This window comes from Coturnix japonica, chromosome 3, assembly GCF_001577835.2.
Source record: "Coturnix japonica isolate 7356 chromosome 3, Coturnix japonica 2.1, whole genome shotgun sequence".
Taxonomy (NCBI): domain Eukaryota; kingdom Metazoa; phylum Chordata; class Aves; order Galliformes; family Phasianidae; genus Coturnix; species Coturnix japonica.
The window spans coordinates 59,157,974-59,181,158 of NC_029518.1; positions in this window are offsets into that span (position 1 = coordinate 59,157,974).

Here is a 23,185-nt window from a genome sequence, read left to right on the forward strand (position 1 = left end):
CCACCAGCTTCTTGTCACACACAGTTCTAAAAGCTGATCTTCAGCTGCCTAAGAAAGGGTTGAAATAACTTCATTAAAAATATGGATTGTTAAATGTTTTCTAGGAAAACATAATTGATTTTAATTGTTTAGTTCGCTGAATTAGCTCTAATGCCTCATCTGTCTATGGATGTTGACCTTGTCATGGATTAGTCCTGGCCTAATTATTCCTATCACGTTTCTATTCTAAGCAACCATGTGGGATTTTGAAAGCAAAAATTTCCTTGTCATACTACATTTTTGCGGAACACCATTGATTCTGAGAATCAGAATTACTGTTGTCCCTTCTTCCTCTGCTCTCATGCTAGCTGGAAATGGGTAAAAAACCTTCACACAGTAAGAGATATGAAAAAACAAAAACAAAACAAACAAAAAAAACCCACAAAAAACAGGGTCACCGGCTGTGCATGGTCCAATCTAGTCACCTCAAGTGGAAACATTTACTGTCCTGTGCTTATCACAGGGAAAAACCACTTCTATCCAGTACTGTCCCAAAGCAACATCCAAACCCAAATATTTAGTTATTTCACTAACACTTTTTACCTGTAAGTATGTGCCAGATTGTTATTTGGCATTAGGTGTGTCAGACCTACAGTGTATAGAAGAACTATTCATCACACATGCCACGAAGCTAAGGTTCCTGGGGAGCTGCAGCCTCATATGTGCTTCCTATGGATTCAATCACTGCATGCACAGCAAATCTATTCTGCCTGGGAGCTCCCATCTCACCCCATGTCCACTGAAGGCTGACACATCTGTGTGCAGGGGACATATCCAGAATCTCTGCTGAGTAGCCTGCAAAACACTCTTTTCCTAGACACAATTTCTCAACATGAAAAGGAAAAACACAGGAAAACCCAGTGACACCATAGCCTCTGTATTCAAAGAAGCTACCCACTTTCTTGTGTATGTTGATGTCTTTTCTGTGTCCTGTGTGAATCTCCGTTATGGGTCATTTTGCATCCCCTTTCAGATGAGGACCGTGTTTAAGCTGAAGCCTGGTTAATGTTGTGTATATCAGCATCAGTGGGGGTATGCTGATATACTCCCCATGATTTGGCCCCATTACTTGGTTTTTTATTAACAAATTGTTATTGTCCTTTTTCTTTTTTTTTCTTTTCTTTTTTTTTTTCTTTCTTTTTCTTTTTTTTTTTTTAACAAAACAAAACTAAAAACATTTATGGAAGTGTAAATTATGAGGGCTGCTCTGAAAGTAATGCCTCCTTTTTTTATTATGATGGCCTAGATGTCAGAGGAGGATGTTAGTGGTATGGCAGTAGAAGATGAACTTTCCCACCACTATTCATTTTGTTGCCATGTGACAGAGAACATCAGAGGGACAGTCTGACAGAATGGTGTCTGATATGGAAGTGTATATGAAGTAAAGATGTGTCATAGAATTCCTCCATGTAGAAAGAATGGCTCTCACTGACAATTCATAGATGCTTGCTGAATGTTTATGGAGACCAAACAGTAAATGTGAGAAAAGTGAGATGATAGATGATGTATTTCTGCATTGGCAACAGTGACATGAAATATGAGCCATGCTCTGGACAGCCACTTACAGCTGTCAAGAGGTGAAATGAAGAGCATCTCAATCAGCTCATCCATGCAAATCAATGGATTATAACCAGGGAACTGCATATGGAGCTGAATATCTGCTTCAATGCACTGGAACTTTGGAATACTGCAAAAATTGCTCCAGGTGGGTCCTATGAATGCTTACAGAGAAACAGAAAGAATACCATATGCAAGTTTCAGGGACTATTGAACCAACATGAGGCTGAAGATGACAGTTTCCTGAACCTCATCTTTACTAATGATGAGATATGATATCAACAACTTAAAGTCAAAATGGCAGTCTGTGGAGTGAAGTCGTGAATTCCCCATCAAAGAAAAAGTTCAAGATGCAGCCCTCAGAGATAAAGTCACGTGCATTGTCTTTTGGGATAGGAAAGTGGTGATCCTTCTGAACTTCCTGGAGCTTGGGTAAACCATCAGCTCAGCTACATCATAATGCTGACTGAGGTGAAGGCTTGAACTTCTGAGTCAGGCCAGAGAAGTAGATAGATAAACTTTCTCTTGTAACACAATAATACCAGGCTTCATACCAGTAGGAAGACTTTGCCAGTCTTGCCTACACTGTTCTACCACACCCACCATGCAGTCTGGATTTGGTGCCTTCTGACTTCCAATCATTCAGGCTGATGAAAGATGGACTGCACAGGCAACATTTTCCTAGCAGTGATGCTGTCATAGCAGCTGTGAAACAGTGGGTCACCTCTGCTGGTGCAGGTTTTTATGAGTGCAGCATGCAGGCTCTTGTTCATTGCTGGCAAAAATGCATAGCTAATAGTGGTGACTACATTAAAAAAATAGCACTTTGTAGCTGAGAATTTGTTCAATCAAATAGTATTATTGTGCTCTTTGTACCTGTTGTGGTTTCCACAGAAATAAATAGAAGGTATTACTTTTGGAGTGACCTATGTAGGTTACTGATGGATGGATGTATCAGCATATGTCTGTGGGGGGATGTGAAAGACTGAGCTGTAGGATGACCTCCCTGACATTCTCAAAAGCCTTTTTTTCTTTTCCCAGGCTTTTTGGAAGGGCATTTGTCTGAGGAGGGGGGATTCATTAGGTATGCTGGGGAAAATACTTTTTACGTGTGCTTGCAGATCTTTATAGCCTTCACAGAGTGGGATGAACAGTTCCCATAAATATGTGATAATGATCATTTGGAGTGTGAATGTTAATTTGTGTAATGGGTTCCCAAAATATGGGCCATGTGCCTGCTGAGTATGTTTTATTTTAAAATGAATGTGCATACATAATACACACACAGACACATGCTGCCTGCATATGCATCCATAATTAAAAAATCTAAAATTATAATTTGTTTCTGAAGGAGACAAAGCAGCAGCTCCCACAGTACACTGGTAACCGTTGAGCAGGAGCTCAGCCGTCATGACAGTTTTGTGAGCCCTGCCGGAGATCACAGTCCCACACGGACAGCTGCAGCTACAAAGCACCCCAGTGACCTAGATTCAGCTGTAGATTACTGTCTGCTTTGGCCTGTGCCTCCCATCACTGCACCAGGAGTCTGATTTTTTTGCACAAGCTAACTTGCTTACTGCTCTGACCCATTTTACCATAGCAACATGGTTTGCTGCACCAGAGGCTAGAAAAAGCACGCAGGAGACTTTTTAAGGATTCCAAGATTAAGTTCACTCTCTGCTCTTTTTTTCTTCTCCACCCCATTCCCCCCCCCTCCTCGAATGTGCTTAGCAGACATGATGAAGTACTGACACTTTCCAACCGCACTGGAAGACAAGAAAAGATTTAGGGAAGATATTACTTATGCTCTTCTAATACATTGTTCATCCTGATGAGTGTTTCTGACTTATTTTTCTTTTCTTGGCAAAATTAGACAGATGGTTCCTTTCCCTTAAATGTCTCATTCCTGATTTTGCCTCATCCGTCCCCATCCGCTGTCCCAAATATATTTCATTATATCTGATTTGTTTTTATTTTCTGGTAATGCATGAATAACAACAATCAGATGTTTCATCCCATCAGATGCTCAATCAGATATTGCTCTTACTGTAGCACGTTAGCCATTGTCTCTGTATGTTTGCATGTGTGTGTGACAGAAAAAAGGAATTTGTTCTTTGCAGACATTATGCTTCACAAAAGAAATTCCCTCTTCTTTCTATGCTTCTTATATTTCTGAGATGTTCCTAAAACACCTGAGCACTTTTGGTATTAGCCAGTGGAATGGTGGTCTTCACTTCCCAAGTTCAGCTGTGAGTGTTCCTGCTCTCATGGGTGCCAGGAAAGAAACAGACTTCAAGGCTGATGGGGATCACAGGTGCCTTTTATTTTGCAAAATGTTTTGTGAAGCTGCTTTGCAACCCACACAGAGAGTCGCAGATATTTTATAAGTCACAACATTTTTGAGTTTACTGGTGGTGATTTTGCTCTGGGTGAATGGTTTGCTTTAGGGTAATTTCTGTTATTGACAACTGCCGGTTGTACTAATTCATTTATTTTTAGCTTCTAGAACTGGTAAACAGGTTCTTGTTTTGCTAATCAGTGCTGGTATTGCATAAGGCTCAAGCTCCATATCTCCCACCTGGTTAGTAAAAGAAGGTACATAAGTGATACTATGTAAGAGCCTCTCAAAATAGTGTAAGTAGCCCAAATGATTTTGATGTAACTGAAAAGTACATCTCTCAACATTCCATTTTCAGAAGGACTGTCCTTATCTCCAGGAATGCATTTATTTGAGCTCTTGGAGAAGAATGCCCTTTCAAGCATTTCAACTCTCACATGAGGAGGTTTCTTACACAGTTGATGACTAACCCCTTGGTCAGTATCTGACCAAGAGCCTGGGGGCCAGAGTGAGCTGTCTGACACCCTTTGTGAGAATCACCACTGAGGGCATGACCAAAAGAACAGATCAGCACAAACTAAGGAACAGTGCATGTGTGAGGTCATAGAAGCACCACAAATGCTGCTTGTGTGCACACCTTTAATAGACAGTGAATGGGAATCCATCTATACTGTGAATGCAGCTCTGTCAGTGTGTTATATAGCCATAATCTAGTCTTATCTCAGGATAATGTGTTGTCTCATATCTTCAGAATGTTGTAGGACCTTGAATCCTGTATGAGTGCATTTTTTAAGATATTGCAAAATCTAATTGCAAGTTAATCTTACCTGAGCGATTCACTATAGAAGAAAGGCAAAGATAAATGCAACTGTTATCTGTTACACTCATGAAGTTGCTAACTCTTGTAAAAAATGATATATATATATATTTAAAGTCACACCATTTAACCCTGAAATAAAGACCCAAGCACTTAAGACCACACACCTTTTTAACAGTATTTGCCCAATGAATGTTAAAAATTATGTTGAAAGAAACCATAACAACTACTATTTCCTTAACTCAGCTTCTGGGTATTTGCTATAATTTCCACTTACTTGTACTGAAAATTATCTGCTAGTCCTTATCTAGAGGATGTAGATCTGGCTTTTGGCACAGATAACTCTGACAGCTTCCAGGGGTAGCATAGTGCTCTGGATGGGCAGCAGTCCTAACATTTATGCCTGGCCCAGCTCTATACCTACCTTCTTCCATTCCTGTCCTCTTTGTCAAACTGTGAGTGACCCTGCCAGGGTTTGATATTTTGAGGAAAACTCATTTATCTCTTCATTAGTGGAACAGACTTGAAATACTCCATGCAGACCTAGACCTTCAACTGAGCACTGGTGAACTCAGGTTGTGTCAGCTTTAACAAAAATGGAAAAGAGATATTGAGCTGAATGTCATTGCTACATTTATGGTACAGTAATCCTAATTTTTCCTTTCTTCTCTAGGCCAAACTAACATAAAAGATGAAGAGGTGTCAATAAGAAAGCAAACTGTAATGTACAAGGCATGAAAACTCCAAAGAGAGATTGACTCTTTCTCAAAAATTTTGAAGATAAAAAACCCCATATATTTAGTCAGATGAATTCTATTTTATAAACATTGGGCCTGAGAGTCATTTTTTTCTAGGTTTCCTGGAGGATTTCAAAAGTCACTGTGGGTAAATTGAGAGATATCATCTTTTTTATTTCCACTGCCATGTATCCCCTTCAGTTATTTTATGAACTGCATGGGATTCATTAACCAGTCTTGTGAATGGAATCACCTTAGTGAACTGATCATTTCCTTATTGCTGCCTGGTGCTGTAGGCCATAATGTTCTTAATCATACTCTCCATTAGATTTTCTTCAAGATAAAGAACCACTAAAGGTGCAATCTGACAAATGTGTAAAGAAAGGGTAAATAACCCAAGTTGAATTGCATTGTCTGTCAGCCCCAAAGGTTTTGCCATTGTGCTGAGCTTTGAAAACAACATAAAAATTATATCTTTACTGGCACAAATGTTTTCTATCATTTTTCAAGTAACATTGTTCATGCTGTAGGACAACAGTATAACATAATCTTGTATGATATTTCTGATTATTTCATTGGAAAATCTACAGAGTTATAGATTGTATCTAGTAAGTGTAAGAACTGTCTCTCACATATAATTTTCTTGTATTCTAGACTAGAGAAATGTCCAGCCCGAAAGCAATCAGACTCAGCTTGTAACTTGGAATCCTGCCACGACATAGAGATACTCTGAAGATACAGTACGTGAAACCACAGTTGTGGAAACCTGAAACTGGTATCAGACGCAGAGATACAGAAGAAACACAACAAAATGACTGACAATCAAGGACAATGCCTTTTTTGATTTTCTCTGAAAACTGAACTCAACCTCTTTTGCTAACTATCTATTGATACTTTATTTCTTACCTCAAGAACACTGCCAAAGTGACTAGAGGCTCCAGATAATGCCAAGAACATACAAATGAAGCTTTTTTTCTGGCTTTCTTTAAACACACAGTTAGAATTTGGTATACACTAGCTGGATACAAAGTGCAAGTGGTTTACTTAGTTAGAAAAACGTAAAAAACACCAGAGAACTGTGGAAAGAGAAAACAAGTACGGGAGGATATGGCAAGCAGAATAAATGAAGCTGGCTCAAGAGGACTAGCAAGGAGAACATGGGAGGGGTTGGAAACACAGGCCTCAAGAGCACGAGGAGGAAGATCCTCAACTGGGAATAATGAAGCTAGAGTTGGAAAACACTGCTAGTGTCCACTGCCAATGAAGATGTACATCTGCTTCTGCTTTGGCTGAATCTTTTATGCAGATGCTGGATCTGCCTAGGAATGTCTTCTGCCTCTGACATCTTAAGATACACATCAGTTTTGGGAGAGAGTACTGGCAAGACTAATTCCATCCTATGTTGTGCTGACACAAAGGATGAAGGGAAATATTTATTGCATGAAATAAAGTATTTTTAGATAAGTATATTTTTATTTCATTTTAATTAAAGATCCCATGTTCATTTTTCTTCTTTCCCTCTATCTCCAGTTTCATCCGAATCTGCTCACTTTTCCCAAAAGTTGTTTCATTGAAGGTATGACTGCAGTCAGTCAGGTACATTTAAAATCACATAGAAAGTGTAGTTTTCTTGGCTTGTACTTATGCTTGAGGAGCCCAGCAGTAACTAAGTATAACAATAACAATAAAAGCAATAATAATAAAAAAAATTGAGTTCATTTGCAAAATACGCACGTCTGGACAGGTGATCCAATGTTATTCATCTTATGCAACAGGCATTTGTGTTCTACCAGAAGGAGAAAAATCAGTGGAAAAAAGGGTGAAGATGAAACACAGATCTTTGAAGTGCTAGGTTTGCTTTTTCTGCTGCTACTGGGAGGGAGTGACTACCATCTCAGTATGTAGCATCTCTGTTCTTTCTCACCTCTTTAAATAATAAGATGATTCTGATTTCACTTAGAATAATGTGTTGAGCAGACTCTCAAAAAAAAAATATATGTTTTTTTTGATAAAACATTCCTCTTTTAAAGTCTCTATGTTCTTTGTGTCATGGGTACAACATAGCACCTCTCCTGTTGCATCACACTGAATAAGAGAAGGAATGACTGAACATCTTAAAGGTAAGAAAGGCTGTTGTAGTAGGCAGCTGAAGTGAAAAGAAAAATGGAAGCACCAAACCAGCTTTTTTGTGGGGTAGGATGAAAGGAATTAAGGATTTTTATTTATTGATTGATTTATTTTTCCAGGGGTCAAGATGGAGTTGATGGAGAAAGTGCAAATGCATTTAACCATTCCAGCATCCCTACTCACTGATTAGTCCCTTGTGGGATGTACACTTTTCCAGTCACAGCAGCACTATAAATCCGTACTGCTAAATGCTGAATACCTGTGAAAAATGAGATATATTATCCTGTTAAAAAGTGGATTCCCATTCTCCCAGTGTTGCACCATATTATTCAAAGAGCTGTAAACTACCAACATAATCAGCTTTACACTTTACCTTTTGTCTTATGGGAAATTGTAGACAAACAAATTCTTCTGGTTTTATAGATGAAGGATATGATGATATTAAAAGCTTTTCAGAGCTTGTGCTCATGACATTTGTACATAGAATTTTATTGAGAAAGAGCGAATGTGTAGAGTATAAACTTTTAATAATTCTAGACGTGTAACATAAAGAATGGTCTAGTCAAATAAGACCAATGATCTAGCTAAAAAAAATTTAGATTCCTGTAAATTTGATGGAGCTGTGTCAACTGAATTTCAAGAAGAAATTGGTTTGATAGTTACTGTCCTGTCCAATCTTTTCTAGTAACAGAAATCCTCAAAGGGAAAGTAAAATATTAATAGGTGGCAGAAATATGAAACCAAAGACATTCATAGAATGACCAGAATGCTGAGCACTAGTACCTCCAATATACATTATTTTCAGTGGAGCTTAATTTGAATTAGCTCTTTTCTGGTTCTATAAATAAATGTAAATCATGATTTAGAAAGCAAGGTGAATTTCTGAAGAGTAACTTCTGTCCTAATTTCATTCAAAACCTAATCTAGTTCAGATGCTCTGAAACTGCTCAGTGCAAACCAAGCCATTCATTGCAAGTAAAGATGCACAAGCAGATTCTTTTTAAAATGCATTGATATGGTAAACTAGATGCATCTTGTTTTACTGAGTTTGACATGAAAATTTGATTCATGTTACACAAGAGTTGAAGAAGTTCATCTCTTAAAAAATGATTCCTAAAACTCAGGTTAAAAAAAAAACAACAACAAACTCCATTCCAGTTATAATGAATATGTCATGCACACAGAGCAAGTAAAACAAGCTCCAAGTAATAGCATTGTTGGTTACATATTCTGGGATTATCTGTACTTAATTTGTAGTTTGAAGTGAGCTAGGTATACCTTCCAGAGCTGAAAATGTGCCATGCTTTGTAAAATCTAGTCTCATTTACAATGCGCTAGTATGTTCTTCATGGTGATTATTCTGAGGTTAGAGGTCTGGTCTCTAGAGGCAGCTGCTGTTTAATTATGTTTGGTTACCAGTGAGTCATCTTCTGAAAATCTCAGAACAAAAATGAGTATAAAGGTGTTATTTTCTTTTTCCACTTCATAGAATAATTTAGGCTTGAATGGATCTCACAAGACCATCTGGGCTAGCCCTCGCTCAAAGCATGGATAACTTCAAAGATTCATAATCATAAGGCTCCTCCAAAATTTAAGGAAATCTTTTCCTTTTTCGTTGACTGTTATAGCAGATGCCTACCATCACATCTGCTTGTTGGCCTTGCCTCTGATCCTGACTCATAAGATCTTACTCTGCCCCTCCTCTAGTCTACAGCAAATCTTCATAAAGCAAAGGTGCTTCATGGTGAACATTTCTGTCCTTATTTCACCTGCTTCTCCTTCCTAAGGATTTCCTAAAGACTGGGAACACTCCAATCATGTGAGATATCACACAATGTCTCTGTGATCCCAGTGAGGTCAAATGTTTTTGACTATGCTTGGATTTCTAGTTTTTCCTGTTCCTCTCCTATACTGTAAATGCTCATGGACATACAGTTAATATGGGCTACCTGTTGCACTGCTTTCTCAGTGAACAGTGAGATGCAGTCCCCCACATGCTTCCTTCTTGATTCTCATTCTTCCATTTCACAGACTTTTGTTTTCAATTCTAACAAATCTAGTTTAAGGCCTTTTTTTCTCCCCCCCCCCCCCCCCTCCCCCTCAACTGACAGGACTACTAGCAGAGATAATTGCCTTACACTGTCAGAAGAATCCCACCTTTCTGCAGTAGCTTTGTTTCTTCTAGAGAATGTTCTGTAGTTTCTTAAGCAACAGCCTTACCTGCACAACCAGGGGCTGGCCTATTGAATGCATATTTTTGTCCTGCATCACCAGCAGGACTAAAAACATCACCTGGGCCAATTATTTTCACCCTCAGAGCTATGTGTCCACTCTTTGTATACTTAGAAGTCTCAGCAGACTCCGCTATATCCCATACCTTGCTGCCAGAAAACAGTGAACTTTCCAGGACAGTAAGTCTGCTTGGCAAATGGGTGCCTCCATCTTTTGCAGAAAGGAATCTCTTACTACTGTTATTCATTGCTAGCTCCTCATGGCACACTGATTTTAATGTATAAATAAAGCTCAGCCAGCACAAACACCTCCACCAGCTCCACTAGTAGCACTTGTTCCTTCTCACCTGCCATCAGGTCCACACATCCCTTCTGCAACTGTTCAACTGTGGTTGAAGAAAAAGAATTCTACCTCTTGTTGGGAGCAATTATCTTCCAAAACTAACTGTTATCAAGTCCCATATCAATCTCCATAGCTTTTCATCTGGCTATCCTTTCTCTCTCTCTCTCTCTCTCCTTTTTTTTTTTTTTTTTTTTTTCCCTGTGAAATAAAGGATCTAGAGTCTTGCTTCTACAAGGTTTCAGCAAAGATCCTGTTGATTTTCCCTTCATCCTGCTTTGCACTGCTCAGCCTGGCTACCTCTACTGTCAGCTCCTTCATTTGTCAGCTAGGCAATGTGGCCACAAAACACCTTCCACTGATGAAGTAGCTTTGTTTTTACAGGGCAGCCTGTAAAAACAGACTAAAATATTCTGTTAAAATAAATATGACATTAAAATCATTTCTCTCCATTTGAATAGAGAAGAGAAATAGTTAAGAAGAAAAAGTCAAGTGTAAGTACAGATCTTGAGATAATCAGCTCTGGTATAATTTTTTTCTTTTCAGCTTATTTCTCTGTCTGCGGTTCCTAGCCTTCACAAGTGTCATCTTAAGCCTCTTATGAAATGTCTTGTTTCCACGTCTATACTACTGTATGCACAAAGGTAAATAGAGGTCACAAAGAGCCTTTGACTATGAAAACATGCAAAGATTTTACTTTTATTTTTTTTCCTACCATGATCAGAGAGTATCAAACAGACAAAATATGAAAATTTTCAATGGATAATTAAAAAAAACCCAAATATTCCTATCAACAAGTGATCACTGCAAACTACAAAATTCTTGTGTACACTCAGCTGGAACATAATGTAATTTTCCTCTCTTTTTTTTAGCCAGAAAAAAGAAATTATTTCTTCTCCTCATTTTGTTTTACACCTGTGGAATTATACGAATCAGTGGAAAAAAAAACAAACACACAATACTGACATAAAATACGACTGCTAGAAGTTGGGCTTTAACAAAGTCTAGGAAAGAAGATTATGTATTCTAGGTGCCTCTCTGAAGTTGTTTTCAGAGACAATGAATATACATTGAATGTGAGAATTATACATTTTATTAAATAGCTGTTTATCAGAGTAGCTCAGTCAGAAAGCAGATTTCTCATAACAAGTTTTTTCTTAAGCTAAGTTTTCATCACCCTTCCTTGTGAAGAAGGGAGGGAATGGAATGCAATAGTTTTCTTACAGCAGCTTTGAGGAAGAGGGTATGTCACTTCCATGCTGCATGTGCATGACACTTTGTAGATGCAAAAAGTAGGCCACGAGGAACCATTACAGGTTCCTTATGAAAAATCTTGACCTTTCAGGCATTACCAGATGTCTGGATTAGAAATTCCCGTGTTTACATGATGCATCAAAGTAAATATATTAAGTTGCCTTATTGGGTTTTGGAGGCATTCCTTGAATATTTTATTGCCAGTCTTTGCAATACAAAGTTTTGTTTTATACCAAAGCCCAAATTTCCCAATTTCTTTATATACTTCAACAATGAAGGAAACAGGGAAAGTGCAAAAATTATTCTTCTAGCTCGACCAATTAGAGTGGGATTTCTGCTATATAAGGTAAGTGCTGTATAAATGGTGTTGGGCTTCAGTCTTACAATAACTACATTGGGGGTCGGTGTTTCTGGGGGAGGGGAAGTCTTTTTCAAAGGTCCCAGCATTAATATTGACCACTGCCTCTATTTACAATAAATCAGTAGCTCTGTAAGAACGAGAAGCTTTTATACTAAGGAGAGTGTGTTTCGGCTTTCAGTAGTTTTTCATTTGTTTTTGAAGCCAAACTCTGGGAATTAGGCATGGAAATCTGCAACAAAGTCAAACATACTGAAACAGAAGAGTCTGCATAAGAAATTAGGCAAGTAAAACATGCTACTATGCTATGACATATGAGGCAATTAAAACTACTTTGGTGGATAAATAGCCCAGAATTGTAATGGCAGTCAGAGGGAAGATGGAATGCGGCGTTTATATAGTTAAAAAAGAAGTAAGAATCAAGGCATCTTTAAGGAGAAACACGGGATTTAAACACAACCTCTCCCTCAGAGCCTGTTTCATTCCACCATTTTTGCCTTTTACATGAAAACTGAAAACTGTTCATGGCTTTGGCAACAGGCTTTTGGGGGTTTTGTGTGAGTCTTTTCATATGATAATTAGTAGATTCTATGGCAACCATTGAAAACGAAGGACAGAAAACAAAAGCTGCAGCAGAAGAGGATCAGTACATTTTCACTGTGTCTGTAAGAGTAACGGCAGAGACTCACCCTTCAGAAAGGTATCTGATGGCAGCCAGTCAAAGGCAGGGATTCTTTTAACTCAGAAAGTGTTAACTCAGCCTGTAATTAAAACCGGATTTTATGACTCCGTTTTTCTCTCTAGTACTTATTTATTTATTTTTCACACAAATCTTCATCTAGAGGAGATGTGCAGATAATGAGTGATTAATACTGATCTGATCGCTCTTTGGGGTGAACAACTGAAATGGGAGACAGAAAATAAAAGATTTAGAGCCAAATCACGTGACCTTCCTCAAGACTACTTGCAGTCTCATAAGCTATTTCTCATGCAAATAAGACAAACAGGATTTAATCTATGAGGGCTAATGTTATATAAAATCGATGCTTATTATGGGTTAAATGTATGGATCTGTTTGTCCAAAACAAGAATTTGCCATTTGAGCAAATGGAGGGGAGAACCAAGCCCAGTTTTTTTGCAGAACAGCAAATTACTGTTTTGGAGAGTGTATTTCTCCCAGCAAAACAGGCTGAAGAGGCAAATCGTGTTGTGTCATGTAACATGATGAGGCCAGACAGTAAACAGCCTACAGGACAGTGTACTAGTGACTGTAGAAATATTATATGTTTAAATCAAGTCTGTGTTTGCAAGAAAATCTATCAAGTGAGAAGTGATATAAAGCAAGATATAAACCTAAAGGAAAATAGAAAAATCTCCCTTCATATTTGCTCTGTGATGTCATGATTTCAGTACTATGTATCCTAGAAATCATTAAAATCAGTGACACATTTAATTGGTAATTGCATAATAAGAATTTTACTATGTCTATTTCTAAACTTTTTGCCTTCCCATGACTATATCACAAGTTTTCAAGAAATCAGCTTAGATAAACCTTGTTGTTTTTTTTTCATACCAGAGGAAAAAACAAATCTGTTAATGAATAGGATGCTATTTTCTCTATTCTATTTCTATTTTGAAATAATACTGGGTCTTTATTAACATGAGTTGTTAATAGAATTCCGTGTTACAAGAACAGTACTACAAAAAACAAAACAAAACAAAAAAACCAACCAACCAAACAAACAAAAAAAACCACCCCAACTTTATCATGTTTCACTCTCAAAGGACTCATATGATGATGTCTGTGAGATGCAGAATGGTATGCTGATTGCTGAAAATGATAGAACCATTGTAATGGTGTGGATTGGGAGGGACCTCAAATTACATCCAGTCCCAACCCCTACCATGGGCAGAGCTGCCACCCCTCAGCTCAGCTTCCCAGGGCCCCATCCAACCTGGCCCTTAGCATTTCCAAGGGGAACTCACAGCTTCTCTTGGCAGCCTGTGCCAGTGCCTCACAACCTGATAGTAAAAATTTTCCTCATTATTTACCCTAAATCTCCCCTCTTTTAGTTTAAAACCATTCCCCCAATGCCAGATTTTCCTAAGGAACTTGTTTTACAAAGCTAAGATTAACCATTTTATTTATAAATAAATGAGTAAACCCCCAATGAACAAGATTCAGGCTCCTAAATCTAAGCCAAGGTAGGATTAGGTTCAGATTCATTGATAATTTCTTTTGAAAACTTCACTCTTGCTTACGCAGAACCCAGGTGAATAAAGAAAAAGAATTGAAAAGGTAGGTTAAAATTATTGAGAACAGTGATGTGAATAACAAGGGTTCATTATCAGAGAAGGATGATTCACACTGCAGATTTATTTCACCAATGTAACCAGTTTATTTAAATAATTATTCTTCTTATTCTGATGTATTTTTAAGCTTTTCACAATTCACACAGATAAATAGCTACAAATATACATTGTTTTCCTCCTGTATGTTCGTTGTGTCCTTATTATACTGGACCCAGATTTCTTCTAGTCTCTTAACCCCTCATGGAAAGGTGATCACATAGCTCTATGAAATCACAGGGCCCAGAGATCCCATGACTTTCTCACATTGCTAAATAACCAGAGCTCACCATCTTCACTGTCCCTTCAGCTGTACAACGTTCCTCTTCTTGCTCTGGGTGTCTTCACAATGGGAATTTACATCCTGATCCCTCCCTTCTAGTTCCCCTACAGCCTATCATTAATGGCTGTGGAAAACATTTTTCCCCGTCAAGCCCACCCTTTCACATCTGTTATCAGTTTATTCTTGAGTAACTGAATCATATAATCCAAACTCTGTTCATCCTGTAGGTTCTCTTAATTGTACCTCTTTACTTCAGATGTATAGTAAGAAAGATAATAAGTCCTAAGAGGTAGCCTGCATTGTATTTGCAGAGATTCTTGACTGTATAGGTGGTCATCAAAGATTTACAACTCGCTTTTGTTAATGGTGTCACAGATATAATCATTTCCTTTGTCAATTCTAGTGAAGATCATTTCAGTGAGAGATGAGAAATAATGGAGTTAAAACTTTGGGAAATATCACTGATCTTAGTGCTAAAAATTTCCTGGGTAAGACTGAATTCCCAAGCTATACATATACTTTATATATACATATAACTTTGTTGGAAATCAAGCTCAGCAGAGAGGTTAGTTAAACTGTATTCTGTACTGTATAGCTAACTTAACATGTGTCTGATATTTTTTCCTTATCCTGTTTATCTTCTCTGCCTATTTAATTTCTCCTCTTTTTAGCTGCTTCATTCATGTTTTTCTTCTGTTTTGGATACCAAGGTGACAGGTGTTGCCAAAAGACTCATTTGGTCCTTTTCCCAGTAGAGTTGCTAAGATCAGTGAGGACTGAGAGGGCTTTCAAGTTCTGCAGTCACAGAATGGTTGAAATTGGAAGAGATTTCTGAAGTTCATCTGGTCCAAGCAACTCTGTTCATGCAGGGCCGCCTACAGCAGTCAATTAGACCAGATCTCTGAAGACTTTACAGAATCTGGTATGAAAGAATTTCACCAAAAAGAAGCTGAAGGTGAAAAAAGCTTTAAGACTGATGATTAAGTTTAAAATATTTTAGGTTTTTTCCTTCAAAAGAAATTGTGGTTTGGTCTCCAGATTGTGGAAACTCCACATTCTCTTTCTTCCTTTTCACATATCATTGAGTGGATTTCCCTGAAAACACTTCTAAAATAAAAAAGCAGAAGTGATGTGTGAGAATTAATGATGAATTCATACATGAAGAAAACCGATTTGTCACTTGTTTACTAAGAAAGATGATCTATTATATATTTCTGTCTGTAGTTCCCACCCCAAACTAGAACTTTAACTGCAAATTTAAGATAAAGCAGGATGTCCAAAATATTTCATTTCCATTTAACAGATTATTGCTCTTCAGTCAGTAACAGTAGATGTGGGCACTGTCATATTAAACATTTTAATGCCAGACTTGTTCTTTATTTAACAGGAACAGGTTACATTTCTTTTGAGTTAAACAGATCATAAGAAACAATATGGACTTGATTTCATTTCCATGCAAGTGTGATGGATGTGGTAAAATAACCCATAGTCTGGTCAACAGTAACTGGAAATATACATAAAGGTCACAGGTCAAGTATTTACTATCATTGAGGATGCTCGAGGCTGCAAGAAATTATTTTCTTCTTTGCTTCTATTTCTTGATCTTAAAGCAGACTGCTTTCTTGTAGGATGTGTGCCACTTCCTGCAATCCATCTTTGAAATACCATAGCATGTCTCAGACAAAACTAGATGACTATTCTTCTATGTCTTCTACTGAAGTAGATCAAAGAATGTCAGAGAACATTCCTGGGCACTGAGATCCCATCCTTTGTACTACTAACTCTTGCCACAGGCATGGCTTTGCTTTGGCTCACATCTGCTACCATCCACTGAATAAAATTTGGGCATGACTTGGCATTTAACAGTGGCTGAAAACAATTTCAATCAGCATTTGGATGTTGCCAATAAATTTTGTTGTTCATCTATGTTTCACCCTATGGATAAACAGTGTTTTATGGTATACAGTCTCAGTGCCAGAGAATAGTCCTCTGCTCTTTTTAATCTGCTAGTATAGACATTTCCAAAGCCTACTACTGTAGAGCCAATCATAAATATATGGACAAGTCTGACCCAACAGAGTAAGCTGACACTAGACAGTGATTTGTATCATGTGGTTATGGTGCTTTTGATGTGGTATGAGGAGTCCCAAAGCCAGTCTGGCTCTACTATTTAAGCACACCCAGACTAAGTTAAGAGCATATTTTTTCACCCAGGGTGGACATGCTTTTAACATTTCAAAACAGCAGACATGTCTGAGGTGGGAAAATTGTGTTGACTCAGCTATACTGGCAAAGGTATAGATTTAGTGGAACCAGTACCATTGAAGCATTCAAACACTTCAATTTTTGCTGTGACATATGCCATTTTTACTTAATGGAGGTAATATCTTCATTGCCTACACTCAGCAAAAATTTTAAGATTTCTTAATGACCATCATTACATGTTTATGTCATGTACCCGAATCTTTAATTATTCCATACAGTCAATCTCTACAGGTTTCCTAAGAACTGAAAGTCAAAGACAGTTTTGTTTTTCCTTGGTCTTATTTTAAAGGAGGTTTGTATATGGAACTTAAATTTATGCCACAGGTGTTTTCTGCTTCTGTTAAGGTCTAGAGCAGAATGTTTTTAGAATTCTGGTTTCTGCCTACTCAGTGAAACATTAAAAATTGCTATATTCTCAGCACAAGAAATCTGACTGCACCAAAATTTGCAGCTGCTCATTTATATATTTTTTACATTAAATCTCAAATAATGCCAACAAGATTGAAAATAAAAAGAATCTGTTTGAAAGATATTCTGCAGAAAAGACTGTCTTCTTTAATTGTTTGAAGTGTAAGACAGAGGAAAATGAAATGATCCCTTTGAAAACATATAAGTTGAGCAAGATGTTGAGTCTATCCATAATTTTCTCTCATGTGATCAGCAAATATTCAAAAACTAGTTTCTTTGTATAAATAATGAACTATCTATCAAACTCTGCCTATTTTACTCATATTAAGAACTGTGTCATTCTGTCCTGCTGTTAAATCAGAGATGATATTCTGTCAGTGAACAGAATACCCTGAAGCAAAAGAGTGCTACCAGAACTAAGCCTTTTTACTCCTGGAAAAAAATAATAGCAGAAGAAAAGTTGATTTTGATTTTTAAAAGTGTCATTGATTGTATTATAACATGCTAAGGATTATGCCAAAAGGTCAAAATATGCTGCATTTATAAGCCACATTTTTCCCCCATAGAATTTTGCTCAGTAAAGCCATAAAACTCTGAACTACATTGATCTTACTGAGTCATATTCCAAGTCCAGTAGAGTTGAACTTTATTTCTGATCGATTGATTTTACAGTGGTTATCTCTAAGCCCTGAAAGATTTTCCTGCTAAGTGGTTGACACTCAGTCCCTGCCAGCACATAAAAAATGATGTTACGACACAGCTGCTAGGGAGAAATTTTCCTGAAAATGGAATATGTCCTAATGAATTTCATCTTAAAGCAAATTTTTCTGGGTTATGGACACAGAAAGAAAAGTCAGTCCTACAGGCAAATAACAAAAATGAGGAGCATTTCTGTTTAGCAAAACGAAATGCAAATAATGATGAAAAGAAAAAGGACAAGTAAAACTAACCTATTCATATGTTGACTTCTATTATGCTCTGTTTACTTAGTGAGAGATATTGCTATGAGGCATTCTTTCATGTAGAGGAGAAGAATTCTCTTTAAAACACTAGCATCCTTTATCTATGTGATCCTTTCATGGAAGAAAAAGTCCACTCTCCTCACATCACAAGGGATAGTGTTTGTTATGTTAAGAATTCTTAAATGAATATTATCATGACAGAATAATATAATTATCAAATGTAACATTATTTGTTCATTACATTCCACAGGAAAGGAGTGACAACAGTCCTGAAAACAAAAGCCTTGTTGAAAGGAATGTGATATATTAAAACATCTCAAGCTTTGCTTTAACAAATTTTACTCTGGTCAGTACCAGAAAAAATAGAGGAAAAGAAATGACAGTGCTCTGATTTGATTGGTAAAATCTGAAAATACTTTGAACCCTTCTCTGTGAGTTACCTGAGACACTGTCTGTAACCATTCTTTAGATACCAAAACAAAGAGGCATAAGATCACAAAAATTCATTGCAGTCTTATTCTACAGGCAGAGTGGCTGGGGATACTATCCTATTCCACTTCTTTAAGTGAAAGTTTTCTAGTTAGTTTGAAAGATTAAAAAAAAATCCTACTGAATAATTCTGACTTCTAGTTCATGGAAATAAAAGCATGTTCGCTTTCTTCTTTTTCGTCTGTATATTTCTATTACACTTATTATATGTACCATATCTGAAGGAATCTTGGGCTTGTATTCAAAATTCCCATCAAAAACTGAGAGCGAGTATATTTACTTGAGTGAATTCCCTGTGTTCTTGTCCCAGTGTTCAGACAATGATAGGGCTGAAAGTCTCTGAGCATGTCCATTCTGTGTATGTGTATCTAACCTTCATTGACATAATATTCCATGGAATAGGAGTTTATTTTAAAGGGAAAAAAAAAAATCTGAAAACAAAATTGCACCCAAAGATACAGCCTCATATCTGTGTTTTCACAGGACTGGATGTTCTCTTCGTATGGTACTTCATATTATAAAAATGTGAGCATGTACTTAGCTGTAGGAACATAAATATTCCTCTCCAGATAGGAATTTTCAGCCACTTGAGGTTAAGTATGTATTTAAATGCTCTACTGGATGAGGGCCATCATAGTTTTTTCTTGAATGCATCTTTCTGCACTAACATAATTATAAAGGCCTTACTCCAGAACAGAAACAAGGAAATTTTCTCATATAGTTAGCTGGCAGTGAATCTCTGACCTACTGAAAATTGTTGCCAATCTCCTACAAACTTCTTGCTTCAGATTTTCAATTCATACTCCTAGGACTGGATGAGTGAAAAGGCAGAGGAAAAACCATAAAATCCCACTATTCTGTTTTTTGTTTGTTTGTTTGTTTGCTTGTTTTAATTTATTTATTTATTAGCACAGATCTCTGTAATATGGAATTCAATTTTCTGTAATGGAAAGAAATAGAGACAGTATTTGTAAACATTTGCAAGGCCTTGCACATTTCACCATTTCAACAGTTTTTCACAGGCTTGCAACCACTAAATGAAAACAATTGTCAAATCATTTTTCTACATTTTCTGGACAAAAATCAAGTTACATTAACATCAGTATTATATGCTATTTGAGGCAAAATAAGCAGATCTTTTTCTTCCCTTGCACACTGTCACTTCTGCAGAGGTATTACCAGCAGCTGTATTGCTGTTGGAGACATTAAGTATCAGGAAGAGACCTTTCTGAGCTTCAGGTCCCTGCGTGAGTTCACAGGGCTGATGGATAAAAAATTATTTTCCAGCAATTGCGGTATGGCTGTTGCTAAGACTAAAATGGGATTCTATGTAATTAGTTCTGACTCCTCACAACAATATTAGAATACATGCATTGTTCACAGAGTATGTGAGATAAAACTCATTTCCTGTGAATGTTCATAGAAGTAGTGTGTTTGGGAAAAGAGTTATGAACATTCAAAAGCTTATGAATGTTTAATTTCAAAGGAATATATGCAGACCCTCCCCCCTTTCCTTCCTCCCTCCTACCAGCATTTCACAGCCCCGAGTAACACTATTCTAATGACAAGATTTCACATTTTTTGTACTCTTGTAATTGATCTTCACAGTACAAATGTTGCAGGAGAAAAATTCCCCATGGATTATTTCCTACCTGTTCTATCTATTCCTGGAACCTGACAAAAACAGTAATTACATATCTCTTTTAGAAATCTAAGCTTTGGATTTTGTCACTACCTTTTAATGAACTGTCCTTTGGAAAAGAGAGGCTTTGGAAGAGGGTCATTATAAAATGCATTACAAAATACAGTCCCAGCTGGTTCTATAGATTGGAGTAGAGGACTCTATTAGAAGAAACCTGTTGTTAAGTTTTTACTCATCATCTGTTTCAACATAAATTAACCCCTTTTCATAGTCTCTGACACTGAAACTGTCTTGCGGTCAATGTATGAGCAGTTTAAAATGTGAGATGATCTCTCATATTGCAAACAGGTGGGAAGAGTAGGTGAGCAGCTCTGTGGAGACTGGCAACTAATTCTTAGGACCAAAGATAAAGGTAATCATATATTTAAAAAAAAAAAAAAAAAAAATTAATTAATTAATTAAAACAAATGAAGTGAAAGAAAGAAGGAAATGAAGAGAACTGTGAGAACGTGATCATAGTTAACACAGCCTTGGTGAAATCAACACAGTTTTTAAAAATTGATTTTTATATGATTTGTACTGGATGACATAAAGAACTCTGAATGAGGAGTTATTTAATAGTTGTACCAATACTGCTATAACTATTTAGTGATGTATACTGTGGGAGACTGGAAGACAAAAAAGAAAGAGGTAACCAGACCACAGGACTTAAAAGGAATGTTTCAATTGCTAAATACTTGCAGAGGTTGATTGAAAATTGGCTTGGATGGAGCTGGAGGCTCTTGGGAGATTTCACAAATCTGTATGCAAGCTAAATATAGAAAGCTATTATTAAAAGTGGGCAGGTTCTTTTTTTGTACCTCTCCAAGATTTGACACTGAGTAAGTCCTTAAACCAAGTTGAATTTGAAGTGTCTCCATCATAAGGCCTCTCAACTCAGGAAAGCTATACCCTGGTAAGAGAGAACTGATTTATGTGTGTATTACTGTTACCCGGAGTCTGACCTAAAATAGAAACTAGTGAGCAGAGGATATAAACAACACAAACTCTATTTTAACAAGATATTGTCCAGTTCAGAGCCCACGAATGGGATGCCAGATCTTTAGGAAACACCTTTCAAGTAATCCTTCAAACCTTTTCCAAAATATCTTGTCTTACCCTTCAAGTAACATTTTACTGTAGTGACTGGTTTACCATCAGGGACAGCTACAGTCCATGAGTTAAAATATAAAATCACAGTATAAACCCTTTGAGTTCAATTTGATGTATTTTGAAATTATTTGCCAATAGTCACTTCTCAGACATTTTGTATTGGTAATCATGATGCACAGTAAAACAACTTCCTTTTTCCAGAAAGGTTGTTATTATAGCTTCATTGTTTTTAAGATGTCATATTAAAGACTTTTTATTGACAGCATTATGAGTGGCTAGGCCTGTGCTTCAAGTAACCTTTGCACACCTAGTACAGTTCCCAAATAAACAAGACATGCTAACATCCCTCCAAAATAGAAAAGACAGAAGGAGAAGAAAGCTCTTGCTGTGTGTCCAGCACTGTCTGCTCCCCATGTTAACCTTGTGAATAGGTTGTAAGAAGCTCAGCTCCTTCACCAAGGAACTGAGATGACCGTTTACCCCTTCTTCTCAGAGATGTAGCAAGCCTGAGTCATCACTCTGCTTCTCTGAGTGCATGTGAAATGCCCATGCCTATCAGAAGCATGATGTATTTTGACATTTGTTCCTTAATATAGCTCAGCCTTATTGGAACCTGTGGCTCACTGTGTTAAATAGACTGCATTTCTTTCAAACACTTCAATTTCCATAATCTTTCGTGTGCAATGTGCTGCCCTCAAGGAAGCTTACCTCTGTCAGTTTGCTTCAAATTGAGCTGCTATGGAAAACATCTTCAATGAGCAAGTGTTAGGTTAAAGTCTTAAGCTTGTGAAAGAACGTTTTTTTTTAAAGGATGTACAGTTAGACCTTCCAGATGCTGCTTCAGAGCTGGGAGACGTTGTCAGTAATAAAGTGATGGGAATATTATGCTGTAAATGTTGGGTGACCTGGATAAGGGGGATAGAAACTGTTAATATAGTACAGTATATAGTATATAGTATAGTATATATATAGTATCTATCTATCTATTATCTATCTATTATATATAGAGATACTTTTATATAGATAGATACTATAGAACTACTATTATTGTAGTAGGCAGAGTCAAGCACTAGAGGACTGCTAAGGCTTCGAGATGCCATCAGTAGTAAATAAAGAAGAAATAAACTGTGTGCCTTAGTTAGCTACAGGATGAGTATAAGCTAGAACTGAAAAAGAAGCAAGGATGATCTTGGAATGAAAAATAGAGAAGGCTTTTCTGGAAGTGTTAAGAAAATATTATGCAGACTTGGAATGTGCTGGCTACCTCCTGACTGCACACCAGCCTTTGCCAGTCTCCATCCAGACGTTTAGCCATTGACCACCACTCTCTGGACTCAATCCTGTGGGCAATTCTTTGTCTACTTTGTTTCAGTCTTTGAAGAACTATCATATTCCGAAAATAAATTAGAACACTGAGAGGAAAGAAAATATTTATTCTAAAAATGTCATGATGTCATATTTTTGCTTACTTTCTTAAAATTATAACATTTAAAATTATCTTTTTATTTTTTGTTCTTTAAATATTAAAAAAAAAATAATTAAAAAAATGCCCCTATTTAAGTGTACATTTAAATGTCCAGATTTCAGAAGACATATGAACTTTCAATAAAGATACTTCTTGCTCTAGGATTTTCTGTTAAAAAAAATAATCTTGTTTTATAAATCTTTTTTTTCAGTAAAATTACATTTAAATAAAATATACACATCAAGTAGATCCCATGTTGTCTGACCTGCAAATCACAAAAGGTAAAGGATATGTGGTTTTTGTTTTTGTTTTTTTTTAATATTCAGTGATTTCCTATTATGTATTACAGTGCATTCTCTCCAGAGAACAATC